The following is a 19,738-nucleotide window of genomic DNA, read 5'->3' as shown; positions in this document are numbered from 1 at the left end:
GTGTTTGTTTTTACAGAAATGTATAAAAATACACATCACTAGAAAATCAAACCAGCAGCCACAACAGCCCAGAGACTTTCCATAGGAGACAGAGAGCCTAACTCTCCCAGAGCCAGTGACCCCAGCTGCTCCCAGGGCGGAGAACGGCCGCTGTCTCTCAAGCCTCGACCCAGAAGAAGGGAAGTCAGGGCTGTGTTTTATTACTTCGACATGAAGGGCTTCAACCGCTGCTACTCGGGTTAATGAACTGCAAGTCAACTCGCAGAGGCACCAACTGCACCAGCCCTCCCTCAGACTCAGGCACACTGACTTCCCCGAGAATCTATCAAAACAGTTGCGGAAGCAGAGTCTTTTGCCGGTGGTTCGAGCTGCTGAAGTGGAACTGAGAGCCAGCCTGAGTAGGCGCAGGTCGCATGAGGTTAAGCTTTCATTCTTCAAAGAGTTATCAGGAAGGGATTACGAATCCTTTCCTGGCCACCAAATGCTCGGGCATCGGGGCTGAACTGACGGTATCTTCCAGCAAAGAGCTTGTTATTTGTCCCTCCAGATGTATTTGTTCACGTAGGTGTTTACTAACACTGGTGGTTGATACTGGAATAAAAAGACACTTACTCGACTCATATTTGTCAAGGAGGGGGAAGTTTTTCCTGAAATATTTGCCTTTGTTTTTCACAGAAAAGAAATGAACAGTTTTGTACTGGATTGAAGCCTCTGTAAGCACAACCTGTTGGCTGAGTAGCCCAGTTCAGGGTTACATCCCTGTTTCGCTTTTCCTACATAGGACTGCACGTCCTGAAAGCAAAAGCTCCTAACCTTTGAACGGTCTTAATCCATGGTTGTTGCTGTAAAAATCCTGCCTCACTTCCTGCCACTGTACAGCCCCGCCAGCACGGTATCTCGCCCAGATTTGTATCAACAGGATTTCAGCATAGGGAGGCTGAGCAGCATTTTATCTTTCACGACCTTTAACATGAAGATTTTAAATGTTTTTCTAAGATTAAAGAAGAAGATTTTAAACATAAGAAAAAGATTGGCAGAGCTATCCGGGGGATTTGGGATACCTCGTCCCAATGAACTTCTAGGAAGCTTTGAGGCAGCCGTTTCCCAGAAGGCGACTTGGAAATGCCCTGGAAACCCTGCTCCCGGGGTGCTGGGAGACCCGGCCGGCACGGCCGATGGGCTCCGCGCAGCTGCCGGCCCCCACGGCCCACCCCTCGCCCACCCAGCTCCTGCGGGAGCCACGCTCCCGGGCTTCCCACGCTGCGTCGGGAGGCGACGCCGCACAGCGGAACCACAAAGCACTTAAGATCACACTGTGTGCTTTGGCTTGTTTTAGTTTTGCATTTTTTCTGCTGAGATCTATTAATTAGGACATTTGACTAAACTAGGGGGAAAAAAAGAAAAACATAGGAAAATAGACTCCAGGCAATTATCTCATGTTAGTTGGGCAAAAGAGCAGATTAGCTCATGGGTGACTTTTACAATGCTTCTTGATCTTTCATGGCTTGGGAGTCTTTTTCATGTTTACCAAAACAAAAGCTGTGATATTGCTGGAATCAAAGTCCTTGTAAGTAATTTAAGAAGCTCTGCCACTTTTTTTTTTTCTTTAATAGTCATGGATTATGTGGGCCTGCCTGTGAAATCTCTATGGAGAGAACGAGGCATCCTGGAAACCTACCCTAAAAGTCAGTCACTGTCACCCTTGTGGTCTGGGGGAGGACTGGGATACAGACTCCCTTGCTCCAAAGCGATCGAAACCAAGGCTGGTACCGCAGACAGGAGGTGCTCACACCCAGCATTTTGGTTTGGGGTCCATTCTGAACGCAAAGACTTTTTTTTTAAGTACGATGCTTGCATTTAGTAATGAACAGCACATGTTAAAAATTACTAGGCCAGTTTCCAATATACACCTCCTGGTGCAACGTACTGTACGTGGTGGTGTTATATAGCTTGGTTACAATAGCACAGTCCTATGACATTATCTGTATTATTAGTGAAGAAGTACCCTGGAAACAAAACCTTGAGCCACACTGAGTCCTGGTGTAAGCAACTGCATCTTCGATTATTTGTTTTGCAGTCCAAGCCCTAATCAGAACCCTCTATCCTCACTGCTTATGTAACAACCTTCTCCACTCCCCCTCTCCTTCTGTAGGTTTTACTTTTGCAAAAAAAGCAGGATGCAAGTACTCTTCTAAAAATGCAAGTCATCTGTGGCTTGCTACGCGTTAGGGAACATGGGGCAGTGGGAGGCTACACTCAGAGCAATTATGGCAAGTAAAGAGGAACCCAAAGAGATCTAAGTTCTGTCTGATAGCGCTCGGCCTGCCTTTGGGCACAGCTGAATCAATATACAATGTGTTTGGCATATTATTTGTTGTAATTTTCCCTTCTCTTTCTTGCTATTTGGACTCAGTGCCTCTATGCATCTGACTGTTTTTAAACAGCCAGTGGGTGATTTTCCACATTCTTTCAGCTCTCAAAGTTGCATCACTGAAACTATTTTCCTTGGATGGGTTTCATCCATATGGACTACCTTCTTGATCTGGTTTCCTGCCAGCATGAACATTTTTGTCAAGGGAGCTCCCTCCTGTGCTGGTGAAAGTGCTGGAGGTGGTGCTGGGAGGCGTCTAATTAAGCATCTTCTGCGAAGTAAGTGGAGGTGTTGAAGAACAGAAATTCTGGCTACTCTGAAAGCAGCCTGCACTGTCAGTAGCAAATGTGAGACAAACTGCAGGGTCAAATGGCTGCTTTCTTGTGAGAGGGCTTAGTGAGAACATAGCGATGTAGTCAGGCAGTAGATGAGAAAGCCCCTGGTGCCAGGAAACTGGGAAAGTTTATAAAATGTGGCTCAGTCACACTCTCTGTCTCTCTCTGTCATATTATAGAGCTCACAGTTCTGCAAGTGTCCTAGGAGATTACGTGGTTCCCTAGAAACAAAAGCATCCAGGAAAAGAAAATTGGCCCTAACTACTGCTTTCATAGAGAGTCCTTCCCCCTCCTCCCTTTTCTCTCCAACTTACAAACCAACATGGCCAAATTTACAACTTGCAATGAGAAGACCTAGTTTGAACTGGGAGCCATAGGAAGCCATTTAAACCTTCAGCACCAGAACAACTGGCTGACACAATCATCATGGGTTTATAAGGCAGCACCACAGCTAGCACACCAAGTATCCAGTGTTTCAAACAGCTCATTCACAAGATCTGTGTACTACAGTCTGGAGGGAGTCAAATCCTGTTTGCCTTTTGGGAGTTGTCGCATTGAAGCCAATTGGATTACTCATTTGTTTGAGGCAAGCAGGATTTAACCCTCCAAGAAACATAACGGATTTGCTAAATGAAAGGGATTAGTTTTTTCTGCATAATGCTGTGTTAAAAAAAGACAAAAGGCATCTTTCCTCCCTCTCTTTATCTGGTGCAATATGAGATGGAAGCTGAACAGGACCCTTCTGCGCCCTCTGCATCTTACTTTTAGTTGTCAGCTTCTTTGCCTTGCTGTGTTTAAATCTGCATGTCAATGCGAGCGGATGCTTTTAAGTATGCGGGTCATACTGGGCTGACTTGTGTCTGAAGGCTAGAGCTGCTCCCTTGCTTTGGTGTTTGAGACAGGGTAGGCTGTTTGGTCTCAAATCCAGACTAATTTGGGGTGGATTTAAAGCTGGGCATGGTTTGGCAGTCTTAGAGGCTGGTGAGCTGGCTGCAGGTTTTTGCCATTCTTGGGACGTGCTGATCCTGGAAAACAGGCTGCTCATGGTGATGGCTCACAGGATAACAGATCAAGTGCTTGACTCTGTGCATTTCTTGAAAATGCATTGAAGCTTGCAGTCAAAGTCTTAGTCTGGGCTGGTTCAAAATTTTGGGTAAGAACAGAATGAACCTCTCTGGCAAAATAGTTATTAGGCAACAGCTCCTGGTGCCTGTACTGAATGAAACTTCGTTCCCTGCATTGGTGAGGATGAGGGAGGAAAGGTGCCCTTCTATGAATGGACAATTTCTGCATGGCTGGAGTTAAAGAAATTGCAGCCACAATACACCACATCCCTCACCTTGTCTTCCACACCCAGGACAAGAGTCAGCGAGCAAGTCCTGGATTTCAGTGACCTTCATCAGGAGGTGCATCCTCTTTCATGGCCTGCGTATATTGGGCTTCTGCTTGTGAGCTCTGCTGCAGTGGTGGCAGCCCCTGGTTTAAGAAGTTTGGCGCTGCATGTACAGTAGGAGACACAGACCCAGTCTCTCTGCCTTCACAGATGCACCCTCTGAGACAAAGCTGATGGTCATGGTGAAACCATCCAGGACCATGTCCAGGCTGAAGATCACACCGCCACAACCTTGCCAATGCAGCTTAAGACAGCTTGCCAGCTAGTCTCTGCATTTATTCTCATACATGACTCAGGAATCTTCTATTTCTTGCTAGAGCTGTGTGCTATCATGAACGTGCTCCTCTTTGCACTTACAGTCTGTTCTGAAACCTGAGATCCTCAGCATAAATTTGGAGCTGCATCTGCATTACATGCAATGAAAATTGTCCACGGGGTTGAAATAAGTCTTTATAACAGCATCAGATTTATGCTCCTACTCAAGACAAGGGGCAAAATCCAAATGAGTTGAAAGCTTGGCAGAATTATAAGGAACCCTGTCTGGAAAATCCCACACATGTAGAAGTGCTTCTCTTCTGTCAATATATCTAGCATGAGTTTCACAGACAGAGGGCCATACTGCAGGCCGTCGGTATGAGTGTTTCTGACTCTGATCAATATGAATCTGTTACAGATTCTAACGCTAGATCTGCTTTAGTTTTGATTACTTCCCTAATTCAGACAGACCCGACTGAGGAGTGGACAAGCAATGGATAATTTCTTCTGTCAATGCTAATAAGCTCTGGATGTTATGACAGCTCTTACCAGGGCCAAGACTCAACCCAGGAGGTGGCAGCATCTATGGGGAGGAGATTTACAGGCACATTAGTTCTCTACATAAATCTGTCTCCCTCCCAAAAAACAGCTGTGAGCTGCACAAACCCAGGATAGCTGTATGACACGCAGGGTGGAAGATTTATTATTTCTTTTAATACTTTAGCAATGATGTTAGTTATCTGCCAAATGACAGACCTCTTGGTGGGAAGGATTTCTTGTCCAACCAGACTGCCATTTGAGACAGCCCGAAAAGTTTGCAGTCAGCTAGACAAATAAGAGAAGGAGAGAAAAGTTTGCTCAAGAACAGCTATAACCCATGAAGAGAAAAGCAAAATTCACTCTGGCAACACGCTGCCCCTCAGAGTCCAGATGCTACAGTGTGCACGGCAGATTGATAACCTCTGCTTTCCTCCCCAGAAGGCCTCTGTTTTACACGTGCTGGTGCCAAGGAGGAGCAGCAGGCATTAACTGAGAAGCAAGTGAGGTCAAAGACGGGTGTTGTGAATGAGCCGAATGGTGAGGCTGTGCTGCAAGCTGCATCCAGGTTGGTGCAATAGCTCTCTTGGACTACGACACTTCTTCATGTTGCAGCAGGGGCAGCCAGAGCCTCAGGCCTCTGTTACTGAGGGACAGACAGAGCAGGACTGCTCATACCTCTGTTGTGCTATTTTCCCCCAGCTGCTGCAGGAAACATCTGCCCTGGGATGACAGCTCAGGTTGTCACATCATCAGACATGGTAGCAGTAAAAGGCAGCTTTCCTCCCGTGAATCTCTGAACACCTCAGAGACACAGGTAAGGAAGTTCAGTCAGGAGAAAAGTTCTCCTCTTATCAAGGTGTCGCAAGGTTGGCCTGTGGATTTGTCACCGTTAATGAGAGAAGGAGGCAGCAGGAAAGGCTTGTCCTTGCTCCGGAGATGCAGGGAGAGCCCTGGTGCAAGGGGCTGCGGCAGCCGGTGGCAGCAGCCCCGGAGGTGCTGGTAAGCACGGGGAAGCGCTGCTGGATGCAGCGCCCAGCCTGACCCGCCACACGGCCAGGGCAGGGCCCAGGCACTCGCCCACTCGGGGTTTCCCTAGTCAGCTCTGCTGCCCCGAGGCACAGAGACACCAGCCCCTGCACAGGCAGAGCCGACTTGAAGAGCGGCCTCATCTACATTCAAGGCCAGACGTGGGCGATGCTGCCTGGGGATTGCATTAAACTGTTTACTTTTCCTTCTCATCTATCAGAAGACTTTGCCAAGGTATCTTCGAAGGCAGCAGAAATGCCTGTTATTCTTGGACTGCAGCGGTGTCCTTAGCTCCTGTAAATTACAGGCAGGGTGAGCAGCAGAGAGCGCGCATTATCTTGCTAAAGAGGCTTTTTATTATTGCAATGCCAAGCAAGGCGAGAGCATGAAAAGAGCAAAGCAGGCAATGACTATTATTTGAGCTGTTCTGCTGTTCAAGGCTTGAAAAAGATTGCTCTGAGCCGCTGCTAAATGACCCCTGCTTTCGGCGAGGCCGGGCGGGTATTCCATGGCACAGGGCTGCTGGGCTGAACACAGTCCTACATCTTTGCAAACAGGGCTCTTGTGAAGAGTGATACACTGCTTTTTTCTGTATGGGAATATCAAAACAAGAGTAGCTAAAAAAATAGGGCAGAATACTTCTATTTTAAGGATTTGTTAAGAAATAAAGAGGTGTCGCTTGTTTTCTCTGATTTGCACTTCGATGTTTGCGAAGGGTGTCACAGCGGTGGTGTGGAAGCTGAGGAGCTCTGAGCCTGAAGAGATGCACGCTGCATGCTGCCTCCATAAGCTCTGCAATACCTCCCTGCCGGTGCAGCTCCATCTTATTCTGGAGGGCTCAGCTCTGGGGCAGCCTCCCGGGGGCTCAGCCTGGGCACGCACAGCCCCCTTCCCGGCTGCCTTGCCCCGGCGTGTCCGTGGCAGGCCGCTCCAGGTAGCGGGCTCCATGCACTGGAAGAACAGCGGTATGCTTAGGAAAAATCTTAAAAATAAATAGGACACGCTCTTACAGTTTTTACTTCGTAGATGCTAAATATCTGCTGGGCTCTGACACAAAAATAAAGTACAGTACCAGCTCGAATTCACTAATAACAAAATCCTATTAACTCTGCATTTTCTCACCATACAAAGGCTGGTCATGGGATTCTTGAGAACAGTAGCCTCATTCTGCAGAGCAGATCTTATTTTACATTCCTGGGGCCAGACACGCAGTTGATGTCAGTAAGTGTATCTCCAAGTTGTAGCTACTCTGATTTACAGGAGCTGTAATGGTGGCTCTGTGCTAATTGCACGTGTTACAACTCTCTGGAATTTCTCTTACAACAGATGGCAAAAGCAAAACATTTTCTGGTGGTGAAAGGTCAGTAAACAGATCTGAGATGAAACAGTCTCTTGTTGATTATGGCTATGTTTTTGGAATGGTTTTGTCCTTCCACAAACACAACATACATGGTCTGCCAGGGAGTTTTGAGCAAAAATGCTTGTGCACAATGACTACAAATAAAATAATAAAGTAAATTGTTTCCACTTTCAAGCACAGTTGTTATTCCTGATTTTAAATTTGTCCATCTATATGCAATTCATCCTCTTAGGAGCTGATGCTGAAGTCACTGTTACTTGGATATTTCTTTCATTTGCATTTAACATGGCTTATAAGACCATCCCCTGAGCAGTGCCTGGTAATTTCTAATTTAGCCTGATTTAACTAGCCCGACTTTTCAGCACTCCTTAAGACAGAAAGAACTAGATTTCTGGACTTCTTTTTCCTCAGGTCCAGATGCAATCAGACTGAAGGTGAAGTAACTACTCACTTAAGCGCAATATCGACCTACAGGGCTGTGCCAGCATCCTTCCAGCAGCAGCAGAGGTGTCCCCGGCGTGCGAGGGCAGGGCGAGCAGCCATTCCACCGGGCACAGAGCCGCTCGCCCGCCTGGCACCGGCGGGTCTAGTTCTTCACATCTCTATGTTGGCCTCATCTTTGCTCCGGTGAGCCCTGCTGAACCGCCGGCCCAGGGAGCGCAGGCTTGTGCAGGACAAACGCCCTTGGCCTGCCCAGCCTGGAGGTTTCCCTGAGGACGGATGACATGGGCCTCTCTCCGCACTGGGTCAGCCTCCGCCTCTGCCTGCTCGCGAGGAGCTACGCAAAGCCTCTGGTGGAGCTGTGCAGTCCCGGAGGAAAGCAGCAGGAGACCTGGGCTGCTCAAAGCATCTGGGCACCAGCTGCTTTCGTGTCTCCTCCTCACCATCCAGGATGCTCCCTCCATGCGTGCCCCTTCCTCACGGACACTTCTGGGGGAGAGGCTGGGACAGGATGGTCAGATACCCGGCAAATGCCAGATACCGCCCCATCCGAACCTTCACGTGCCTCGCCAAGCGAATGGGCAGGATGCCGCTAATCTCTGCGTTGCCTCTGCCCCGCCTGCCCACCCCGTTGAGCACCAAAGCCTTTGGACACAGCGCGGAGGCTGCTCCAGACCTCCGGAAGCCAGGCGTGCAAGCGTCTCACCAGGCAGCTTGCTACGCGCTGATCTGAGGCTTTCCCACATGGTTTGGAGCAGGGGCCATCTTTTTATTTTCTCTCACTCTGACTTTACCAGGAAGCATATCCACTAACCTCCAAAAATTCCTGGTAGCACTACTGGGAGGGTGGCAGAAGCAGAGCCTTTGGGAAGAGCACACACATACATTCATTATAGTCTTCAGAAAGAAAAGAGACCTAAAATCAGCACCAGACATCAGTACTTAAACAGATTTCATCCCTGGGTTTGTAACTGGATGGTATATAATGAAAAAAGACTGTAAAACAGAAGGAAAATGATTAGATTCCTGAAGTTTTTGCAACTAATTGATGCAGACACTATAAACAAGTATTAATCTGAAAACCCCACTGGCACCTGCAATTTCAGATTCAGTTCAGGTTTTGCAAAAGCACAGAAATTATTCTGGAAGTATTTTAACATTGATTTCTTCCTAAAGCTTTATCCAGTTGCATAAGGAAACAAATGGCATATTCTCTTTCCCTATTTTGCGTTTTAGTCCTTCCATCATGCTGCATGGTGCAGCAATTCATTTGCCCCGGTAAGAACTCATAATTACAGTACTGATTGATTACATAACGTCCCACAGAGCTGCAGATTCTGTGCGTCGCACGTCGGTTTTGAACCTAGGGCACGGCACAGCTGAGACTGCATATGGTTTAGTGTTATATGGGAGGAATTTATGAGAGATACTTAGAAGCAGAAATCAGATCAAGAGAGAGAATTATTATTTTTTGCTTGCCTAACTACCAACATAAATAAGGCTGTACATAAATTTTCTGTAATAGTCGAGGAAAAAGATTACGAACACTTCCACTAAGGGTTAGCATTATTAAATATTCACCTGACATGTGAAAAGCTTTGCTCTGTAATTCAAAAAACAATGCCACAGTTATTAGGCCAAACTGACCTGCATTATTTTAAATGTTTGCCACATGCATGGAAAATGCACAGAAGATAATTAGAGCATAATTGAATATGGAGCATTCAATCTAAAAGTGAACGGTTCTGAATGCCTTCTTAGGAATAAAGTTTCAAAAAAATACCAAGGACTGTAATCAATTTAACAGCAGGACCAACTTGTCAATAAACCAGAGACAGCATTAATTCAAGTGCTGTAAACGTATTTGAATATGGCAATACATTTCAGCCTCAGGCTTCCAAGAAACGCTTACATAGGAGGGGAAGAAAATGACTGTAAAATGCCGACTACTTTGACGGTCTTTTTATTAAGCCAGGAAGTAACCTGAATCTGTTTTGCCCTCAGATCTGGATTTACCTATGTCACAAGAAATGACGGAAAGCATTTACCGGGATTTATTCCAAAAAAACGCAGCACTGCATTCAGTGCTTTTCCTGTCCAGCACTGGCTGGGTGTTGTTATTAGCCAGCATTGTTCACATCTGCGTATAGGTAGCACAACAGAAGGCCACGTGATCCAGCTGTTGCTATGGTATCTAGTGGGATTTTAAGGGAATAACAGAAGAAACAGCGGTGAGAACCCCTCCAGCTGACACCTGAGTTAAAGGGACATTGCCAGAAAGGATGACTTGGACATACTTAACCTAAATCTAACAAATAGTTAGATTTTTCCGAAGGAACTGAGCATGTAGCAGTCCAGTGAGAATTACGAGTGCCTGGAGCCTCTGGGGGAAAATAGTAACAATACCAATAATAATACCACCATGCAATTTCTTTTTAAACGCCTGCTTAATTTAGAAGAATGACATCCGCTTTAAACTGAGCTCTCGAAACACGCAGTAAGCCTAGCTCACCAGCAGCGCGAGAAGGTACCCGGTGCACTACAGAAACCGGCGTGCAGGCAAGGGCACGGCAGCGAGCTCCTCGAGCCCGCCTGGCCGTGTCGGCCCTCGGCCCTGCCAGCCTGCAAGGCACAGGGCTGCACCACAGCAGCGTGTGCCCCCGCCGCGTCCCAAAGCGAGACCGCTCGCTCTGAGCCCTGCTGCGGCAGCATGCCACCGGCCCGTACGGAAAGCGGACGTACAGAGTGGGATACATGCAAAAATCTCTACTGAGGACTGTTTTTCTGTCTTCTTCAGATGGAGGCTCTCAAAGAGCTGTCAACTAACAAGCAGTTGATTGCAAAGAGTGTTTGTTTGGCGGAGCGCAAGACGCAGCCTTTTGTGAGCCAGCCAGCAATCTGGAGTCTGCACAGCCTCGGGAGACTGGGCTTTGCCTTCGTTTCTGCTGGTCCTTCCCTTCGGTGGGCCAGTCAGGAATACCGGGATTACTGTTCTGGCTCCGCTGCATGCCTGCGGCCAGCGTGGCTGAGCCCGGGAGGGTTTGCGCTGTGAAAGTGAAAACAGCGTACTGCGCACCAAGCATCCCGCGCTCTGGGCCCTGGAAGGCACCCATGGACAAGCGAGCATCTCTTTGAGATGGTGTCGCATCTGGTCACAAAGTGGCTGTCCTTCCTCTCAGGGAAGCTTTCTGCTTCTGCCAGCCCATCCTTGAAGTCTCCTGGCCCTTTTCTATGCCTGGGGCCCTGGGCTGTAGCCACCCGACGTGCTCGGAGGCAGAGGGACTGCGGGGCCAGTGCGCTGAGCACGCGGAGAGCGAGTCTGCGGCGTTGCTCTGCCTCCCTGCCCAGGGGAAGCCAGCAGCGTCCCTGCCAAACCTCTGTCTGTCCCCAGCCTCCGCCGCGGCGTGGCCGTAGGTGACCGCAGCAGCGTTCAGGACCGCGGAGTTTGCCTCTGTGCAGTGCCCTGGGGGCTCCTGGGAATTCGTGTACTGAGGGTCCCCGCGGCTGGGAAGAGCCATGGCCTAGGATTTGATCCAGGTGCGGATGAAGCTTCAAGTGAGCAGATTTTATTTTGCTGCTTCCTCCATTTCTAGCGTTAGCCTTGATGATGAGACCTGCTGAGAGCCACCGCCATCCTGACAGAGGATCAGGCGTGATGCTAATAAAAGAATGATCTGCTCTGTGTTGAAGGAAAACTGTCAAGGAATCTGCTTTCCTGACTTGAACACAGAGATAGTCTGCTCTGCCAAGGCTAGAAGAGGGCTTAAAAATGTATTTCTTCTCCCTTTTGAATATTACAGACTTCATGAATTAATCAGGAGAATACTTGATGCAGTAGGTGGAGATATGAGAGGCTGTTTATGTTCAGCAGGAACACAAAATGCTTTGTAAAACTGATCTATAAAACAAGGACTTGAAAGAACTGCGTGTGGTTTAATAGCTCACTTATACGACCTGATGATAAAATATGCATAATTCAATATTATACGGCCTTTTTTCTGACAGAGTATTAAAAATTTAAAAATATTTTTTTCAGCCAGAAAACTCTTGCCATGACCCAGTCAATCCTATCATCCCAGAACGTGTTATTCTGCAACCCGAAGCAGGAGACATCCCACTTTGCACAAGTGCTCCCACGGCACTCATGAGACAGGACAGCAGGGCTGGGCTAAGAGCTCGGATAAGAAGAAGTGGCTCTCATACGCTTCCGAGATATTTCTTAAAACTGGCCTGCGAGAGCTCATCTGCTAATTCTACATTAGAGGAAGGCTATAGCTTTTAGCAGCACAGAAGGAGGCACTTCACGGCAGCACTCCTCAGCTCAGGAGTGCCAACAAGGCGGCTTATCAAAATGCTGATAAAGAAGCAACAGGAAAGACGTCTGGGAACGTCCACTGAAAGGCTTTCCAGAGCGCCGGTGAACGGAGCGAGCCCAAGGCACGCGCCTGGGCAGCGAGGAATGCTGCTGCCTCGGTCCCGCCTGCCCCTCGCTCTGTCCCGAAGCGCCCAGCCTCGCTGCCACCGCGTCTGGCACTGACCCGCCATCTGTTTGCAAGACGCTTCCTGTCGAATCCCACAGAACACAAATGCCTGTCTTTTCCCTTGTTTTGATTAATTTTGGTCGTCTGGGATGAAATCATGGCCAGAAAGGGTGATGTCTGCCAGGGACACTTCTGGAGGCAGGATTTCAAGCCTGATCTCTTAATTTTCTTCCTTTTAAAGCTGTACAGAAGCTAATTAATGGCACGGTCTGTCGGCACCACGAGTGACTATTTCCTGTCCATTTTTTTTCCTTGACTAAGTATGTTTGTATTTTTGCCTCAGCTTTCTTTGCCTAAAACTTTCAACAGGCAAAAGTGCTTCTCAATAATAAAAAGCTATTTAAGCCGCAAGTATTTTCTCTGTCTTCTGCTTCTGTACATCCCTTAAACTTCTTGTCTTCCCACAGGCTCCATGCCTCGGTATTTACCTTTCGGTGCTGCTGCCCTTCAGCCTGCGTACGAGTGTGCTCTCCCCTCTGCTGCCGTTCTTGGCCGCTTCCTCTTGCCCGCTGCAATTCCGTTTCCCTTGCTTCCCTGCTTGCCAGCTGTCCATATCCCTGCGTATGCAGTAAGATCCTTTTCACATATACAGAGAGGGGATACAAAGACATATATCGATCCAGCCAGCTCCTGAAGGGCTGTTCAGCTGCAGAGATCTCAGCCTCTCATTATTCCAGTGGGGAAGCGCAATAGAAACCTGTTGACGCAGGAAAATGTGAAGGTCTAGAATGACATGAGCAAGCTAGCTGGAGGTGACACTGTGCATGCCATCTCTGTCCCCAAATACACCCTCACATCTGTTTTAAATCCCTGCTCATTTGGAGGCCAAGGATATTACTCTCAATAAACAATTTGCTTGGAAGATATCCTTTCTAGTCTTGGTGGTTTAGTGAATGTTGCTCAATTACTCTAAATTAATTCCTTAGTTACATTTTTATCAAGATGCCCAGTGTCTTGAGTATGACACAAGGTCCCAGGAATTAAATATTAACACCAGCGGGGTTTCCCTGGAGATTTCAGAACACGAAAGGGCTAATTGTGGGTCTACAGAACACGAACTCCTGTTATGGCAACGTGTTCACAGCTGTTAGGAAAGGAGGCACAACCGTGCAAAGTGAGGTCAATAAACCAGACAGTAAATCAAGTCTATGAAAGTCGTGACTGGTGGGACTACATTAAACTGTTATCTGGGAAATGTATGACAGCCACGGATGAAATAACTTCTGTCTCAGGAAGGCGGGTGGGAGCAGATTGATTTCATCTGTTCAGAAGCCAGGAAGAAACACTGAATATGGATACTTTGTGAACTGTCCATGGAGTGAGAGTCAGAGGCAAAACACTGTATAGTGAGAACAGAGCTCTGCTTAAATTGTTCTCACATGACATATATGGAAATGAGGTTCTGCAAAAAGAGAACTTGTCTTTTGGAGAATCCCGCACTCCCTTTCTGTTTTATACCACCTAAAGCTCATAGAGTGTTTTGGTTGCCAAACGTACATTTTTCTTGCCCAGTGACAAGCAATCTTTTTTCCAGTACAGGCAGCAGGTGGTGTTAAGAAAGGAGTCTGAGCATGTTGGCAAGGAAGTCAAGTTTTTTGAATCTTTATACCATCTCGCACATATGGCTTTCAGTTAGCTCCAGTGAACATCTTCTGCGTCAATGGCAATATACTTCTCGTTGGAACTTAAATTTCAATTGCCTCAATTTACAATAATTAATTGGTTAGAAAGAGAAATAGCAAAGTCAATAGCTCCAATTCTTCTGTTTATAAATATTCTAAATAGGCTTGAAATCTAGTACCCGAAGGTGGTGATTTACCTGAAAAGTAAGTGGGCAGCTGGCTGAGTCTATCAGAAAGCAAGGCTCCTTGGCTGGTACATGCTAACCTCCTCTAAAAGCTGTAACTGTTGCTGTTCTGCAGCAGGATACTCTGAGCACAAAGACCACAGCGTGAAGCGGCCGTGTTCCCGGCACACGAGCTGGTGGCTTTGCTACGACCTCACCACGCAACATGCGAGGCAGCGTTTTTAAGGAGAAGTTATGACTTTTATGGAAGTAATATATTTGGAAAAACAGGCAAGTTTTCTTCAAGTCTGGAATAGAAGCAGCTATCCTCAAAGCTAAACAGAGGTTGAGAACAACTGCTGTGAATTTAATTTTCAAGCCTCTGTAAGGTTCTTTGTTTGAAGTTGCCTGAAGATTTACAGGTCTTTGATAGAGAGTTAAATAATGCTCCAAATTTCAGTTTCCAAGTGATTTTTTCTGTGTGCAAGGGTTTTGCTGTCTGGCAGCTGTTTTAATCTGCAGGCATTAACAGTACATGTGATATGCTGTATTATAAAGACTGTTTATTGTACAGTGCTTAAGGTGTAAGATGTACTCAGCTGACACAACAGCGCTGTGGTTCCAGCCCCGAAGAACTCAGACATCTTTAAAACTTAGTCCTTACAGCCGAAGGCTATGAGTAAACTGTCTTTGGTAGCTGGGTTTGAGTTCAGGCTTGTTCCCAAAGCTGAGCGCTATAGGAAGCTACAGAAACAAGGCCAAACTGGAAGAAGCACAAATGAGAAGAGGAGGGAAATGAGGGATGTGCCAACGAGCTCTGTAGCCTGTTTCTTTACCGGAGGGTGTCTGAAGCGCACTACCACGGAGAGTTCACTACTATGTACATACAGAAATTTCAAAGATGTTACGTGTTGCCCTCGGTTACTGGAAACCTCTTCTAAGGCAAAGGAGTCATCCATCCTCAAAGCACTAACACTGGCAGATCCAGCGCAAGCTCTTTGATCAAAGAGTGACAGTCCAAAATACTACGCGGAGAGGCGCCAGTTCTAACCGGCGCTTTGGGGGAACAGCAAAGCACCATCATTTGGAATTACACATGTGGTCGCCAGGCTGTACCAAGCCCTTGGAAATGGCTGTCAAACAGACATTTCATATCCCTAAAAGCAACAGATGAAATAAAGAGAAACATGAAATAGAGGAGAAGGAAAGAAAAGAGCTCTAACATATGAGAAAGGGCATAATACACTTTGCTTCTCCTGATAATGCTGTCTACCAGGTCGGTAAAAAATCCTTGTGCTCAAACACAGTTCTGCTCATTTAAAGTTGAGGTTGTAGAGCAGCGGTTAGCCTAAAGATGTTTCTGAATGTAAAAGGACACTATTGCCTGTAGGACTTGCATACTCGGATGGTATCTAGCCATTAAAATCAAATTATAGAACCAGGAAGAACCAATCTCATGTAGCAACATCTGTAGGATGCAGAAGTGAGGCAAGAGCCATTTATAATCATCCTGTTCTTCCTGAGTGCTATATCATATTACACCACGGCTTCTTGTAGCCACTCTAAGCACAACCAGGAAAAAAACAAAAACAAAGGAGAAAGGAGGCAGCAGAACTTAAAAAAACGTGTTCGGCAAAATCTGCTCTTTACGACAGCCACTACTGCACGCACACACGCTCACTCTCCGTCTCTCCCGAGTCAAAGACTAAATCAGAATCAGCCAGAAGGTGGCCTAATTAGATTGCTTTTATATTCAAGGTAACACCACCTGGAGACATTGACATTATAAATTATAGGAGTTCTCTCACGAAAGAGCAGTACAGTGTGTGATGAAAAGGAGGAGGCAAAGCTGAGTGGGTTTGGAAACAAAGTCGGAAGGAATGAGAAGAGAACAGCCGAGTTCTGGAGCTGCACCTCAAAGGGTTTTATGGAAGAACATTAGACGTCAATAGGAAGAGGACGGCTTAGGCAACAGCAAATATCAGCACAGATGGTGTTTATGTGTTATGGGCTCAGCATAAAGTTTTAGGCTCTAAAAGTGCTTTCATTTTCAAAACAGAGAGAAGAAAAGAGGAAAGGTTTCCAGGATACATGATATTTTTAATACCAAACAACCCTAGTGTATGGATATCTTATCAAATTGCCAGGGCCACACTTAGTTCTTGGCTCCTCATTTCTTTGGGAAAGTTCCAGCATGAAACAGGAGCAGAGAAGATACTGTCTTTGCTTGTTATTGCTACTCTTCAGAGGTATGGAAGCACTAATATGTCATATAGGAAACAAAACCCCTCAGAAGTGACAGATGATATGGCATGGCCAACTTGAAACACTTTTGCAAGATCTGATTTTAAAAGATCCCAGCATTTAACAATATGAGAAAATAGGCCTCGTTTTGACCTATCTACTTAGGCATCCAGAGATCAAGCCACTACTCAAAAACACCCTTGCCAGGAGCTTTATTCATGCAGACCTCCTGCAAAATCTGACTGTCAGAAGTCTGACGTCTGGAAGAGCACCACGGCAGCAAACTGATGTGCAGATCAGCCAGTCCCTACATGAAGAAGGTACAACTCAAACTAGAAAACCGAGGCAGACGTAAGGCAGGGCCCAGAAGAAATAGAAAGGCACAAATGTGGGAGTGTGTTTGAGGGTGGAGTAGAAAATACCTACCAAATTATCTTAAGTGGCATTTTTTGATTAGAAAGCCAACACAGCTATAGAACACAGAACTGAAATTCTACATACAAAATATTATTTTCCTAAGTTAAGTTTCCAAATAATGGAAATCTGGGCTCCCTTTTCAGGTTCAGAGGAACTGTGTGACCCTGACACACCTCCCAGCATCTGGCCGTCAGCATAGGCAAGAACAGACTTCTGCTTTTTTTGCAGCGTGGGAGCAGGTGGTTTGGATGCCTGGAAAAATGTCCATGATGCTTGGGGAAGCACTTGCAACTTGAAGTTACTTTTTTTTCCCCAGAACAGTAATGCTCATGGAGATGATGTTAGAGGCCCAGATCTGCAGCCTGTCTGTACCAGGACACAGCGGTGAGGCCAGGAACGAGGCCAGGAGAAGGGAATGAGGCAGTCTCAACACGACCAGGCTTCCCATACAGGGAATCGTATGGTTGTTTTGAAAATTATTTTTAAAGAAAACGGTACAAATTAGTTCCTTTGATATTTCCCTTTTGATGCCATTTCCCTTTGGGTCTCCATGGCTGGATGTTATGCAGTTTGGAACAAACAACAGTCGGTTCCACAGCGCTCACCAAAGGTATTACAAAGCACAAAACGGGTTGTCATGGAGACAGAAATTCTCAAGTGAAGCGATCAGATCCCTAAAACATTCAATCAACTCTCACTCTGCAGGACAAACATTAAGTAGAATATTTAACATGAGAAGCTAAATTGGAATTTGTCATGTTGAAATTAAAAAAGAAAACAAACCGAAACCCATCTCAGGAAACAAAAACCGGTGGCTGCCGGAGGTGTTGAAAGGAGACGAGAGCGCGCACAGCCACTTTCGTGTCTACGGCAAGGACGCGGCAGCTCCTCACACGGCAGAGACAAGCACAGCTACCCCTGTGACTCTCACCTGCTTCCTGGCCAAAGGGGAGCTGCGCGTCTTCTCTGAGGAGCAAAGCAGGTTTCTCTAGACACTTCAAACCATCATGAAGACCGAAGCGCGTTTTCACTCCATCCTCCATTTCCTTCTGAGTGACGCCTCAACGCACTGCGCTGCTGCAGGGACCTGGGGACATACGAAGGCACACACACCTTGTGAGCGTACACTAAAGAGGTAGCTCAGACCTACACACATCTACCTCCTAGCTAGACTTGTTTCAATACTAACCCTTCTCAGACCTGGAATAATGCAAGGGGCAGCTGCCAAAGGCAGTCTTTTGATTGCCTTTTCCATCACACTTAAATAAGCTAGCTTTGACCTGGTAATTACATCCACTAGCAAAAGGGATATGTTTTGTGGGCAAAAATTGAATAGTTGAACACCATCTATAGCATAGCCACCAAAATGTGTGCATCCAGCATTGCTGGGAGGTATTAGTGAAAGAGTTATGGCCAGGTTTTCAGTCTTTCCCATTATTCTTGGCCCGTATTGCTCATCTCTGCCAGGTTTCTTTTTCTTCTTCTCCCTTTCATAGTACGTAGTCACTTCCTCTCCTCGCTTTGTACTAAGCAGCAAGGGGAGAACAACAAGGAGGCAGAGAAAAGGAGCAAAACACGGGATGAACAGAAGAAAGCAGAAATGGAAATTATACCAGCCATGTTGACTAAAACTGCCAAGGACCTTCACTGGGGTATCTGTCCAAGTCAGGAAGCATGGGGAGGGCAGGAAACGGCCTGAAGAGATCTGCAAAAGATTGCAGAGTTTGTAGTGAACTCGGATCAAGTGTTCCTGGGGACAGTTTGTGGTAATGAGGAGAAGGCACTGAAGGTGTAGGAGGGACACATAGTTCTCAAAATATCGCTGTTTTCCCAGGCTCTCCTGAGTCCATCATTTTGAGAGCCGCATGTTTTAACCCTCAGGAGAACGCCAGCCGGAAACTGAAAAGGTTCTGTGCGAGATAATTTATGGCAGGCCAAATACCGTGAATTTATCCACTTGGTCTTACAGTAAATGCCCCGCTGATTAATGCAACTTCCTAAAGTCACTGATAAAGAGCCCCGTGTTCCCTGAAACCACTGAAGGATCAGAGGGTGGCCCTGACTGCTGACCCCACAGCATGCATCAGAGAAGCGCGTTGCCACCCCGGTTGCTAATTAATACAGACAAGGAGGAGATGTGCGGGGTGTAAAAGTTCCTCTGTCTGCTAACTGGCCTACCCCACTTGAACAAGTGACAGCTGATACTTGTCACCTGATGCAGGGGAATGGGGGACCCCGAACCTGTCCCACCTTATCACCCCCCCCCCCCGTAAGTCTGTGTCCTCTCTTAATCCTGGCTTCCTGCTTCCTCTCCCTTCTCCAGCAGCTCCAACTCGCTCTCCTTCTTTTCACGGCTCTGAGTGTTTCAAACCCTGCTCCTCTGTTTTCATTTCTCATTACCGGTGAAGGCTCCCCTCCAGGTCTTCCAAACAACATGCTCAGGCTTTCTTAGCACCCCTGTTTACACCTCCGGGTAGCAACTTGCTCCTTCTCTCTCCTTCACACACCAGACTTGTACCTCTTCTTTACGCCTGTTCTGCCTGAGCAGCTCCCTGTCACAAAGCATTTACAGCAACACTGCTCTCCCAAAATACACTGCACCTCTCTGCACTCACTCTGCTAGTTCGTGGAAGGCTCTTAGCATTTAAAAAATCACTAGTTTTCTGATGTAGCTCAGGAAGCTGATTGGCTTTTTAAAGCAACGATCTCTCTATGTGTGCAGGTCAAGTGCAAGGATCCTCCTCCTGAGCCGCGCACAGCAGAGCTCGGGCAGGACAAGTGGGCAATTACACAGCGACTGCTCCAGCGCATCGCTAACCCCTACGGTCCTTTGGGCCACTCGGCGAGTCCGGAGTAATCACGGCGCCTTGTGCTCTGGGTACGAAGCAGGATGCTCCTGCTCACCAGAGCCCCTGCCCGCGTGGCGTTCGCCGGGGCTGTTGCTGCGAGGAGGACAGACCCTCGTCCCTGGGGCGCCCAGCACACGCGAGCCACAGCACTCAGAGCACACACGAGTCTGCAGTCCTTGC

This window comes from Dromaius novaehollandiae, chromosome 7 (genome assembly GCF_036370855.1).
Source record: "Dromaius novaehollandiae isolate bDroNov1 chromosome 7, bDroNov1.hap1, whole genome shotgun sequence".
Classification (NCBI taxonomy): domain Eukaryota; kingdom Metazoa; phylum Chordata; class Aves; order Casuariiformes; family Dromaiidae; genus Dromaius; species Dromaius novaehollandiae.
This window is presented reverse-complemented; position numbering follows the sequence as displayed.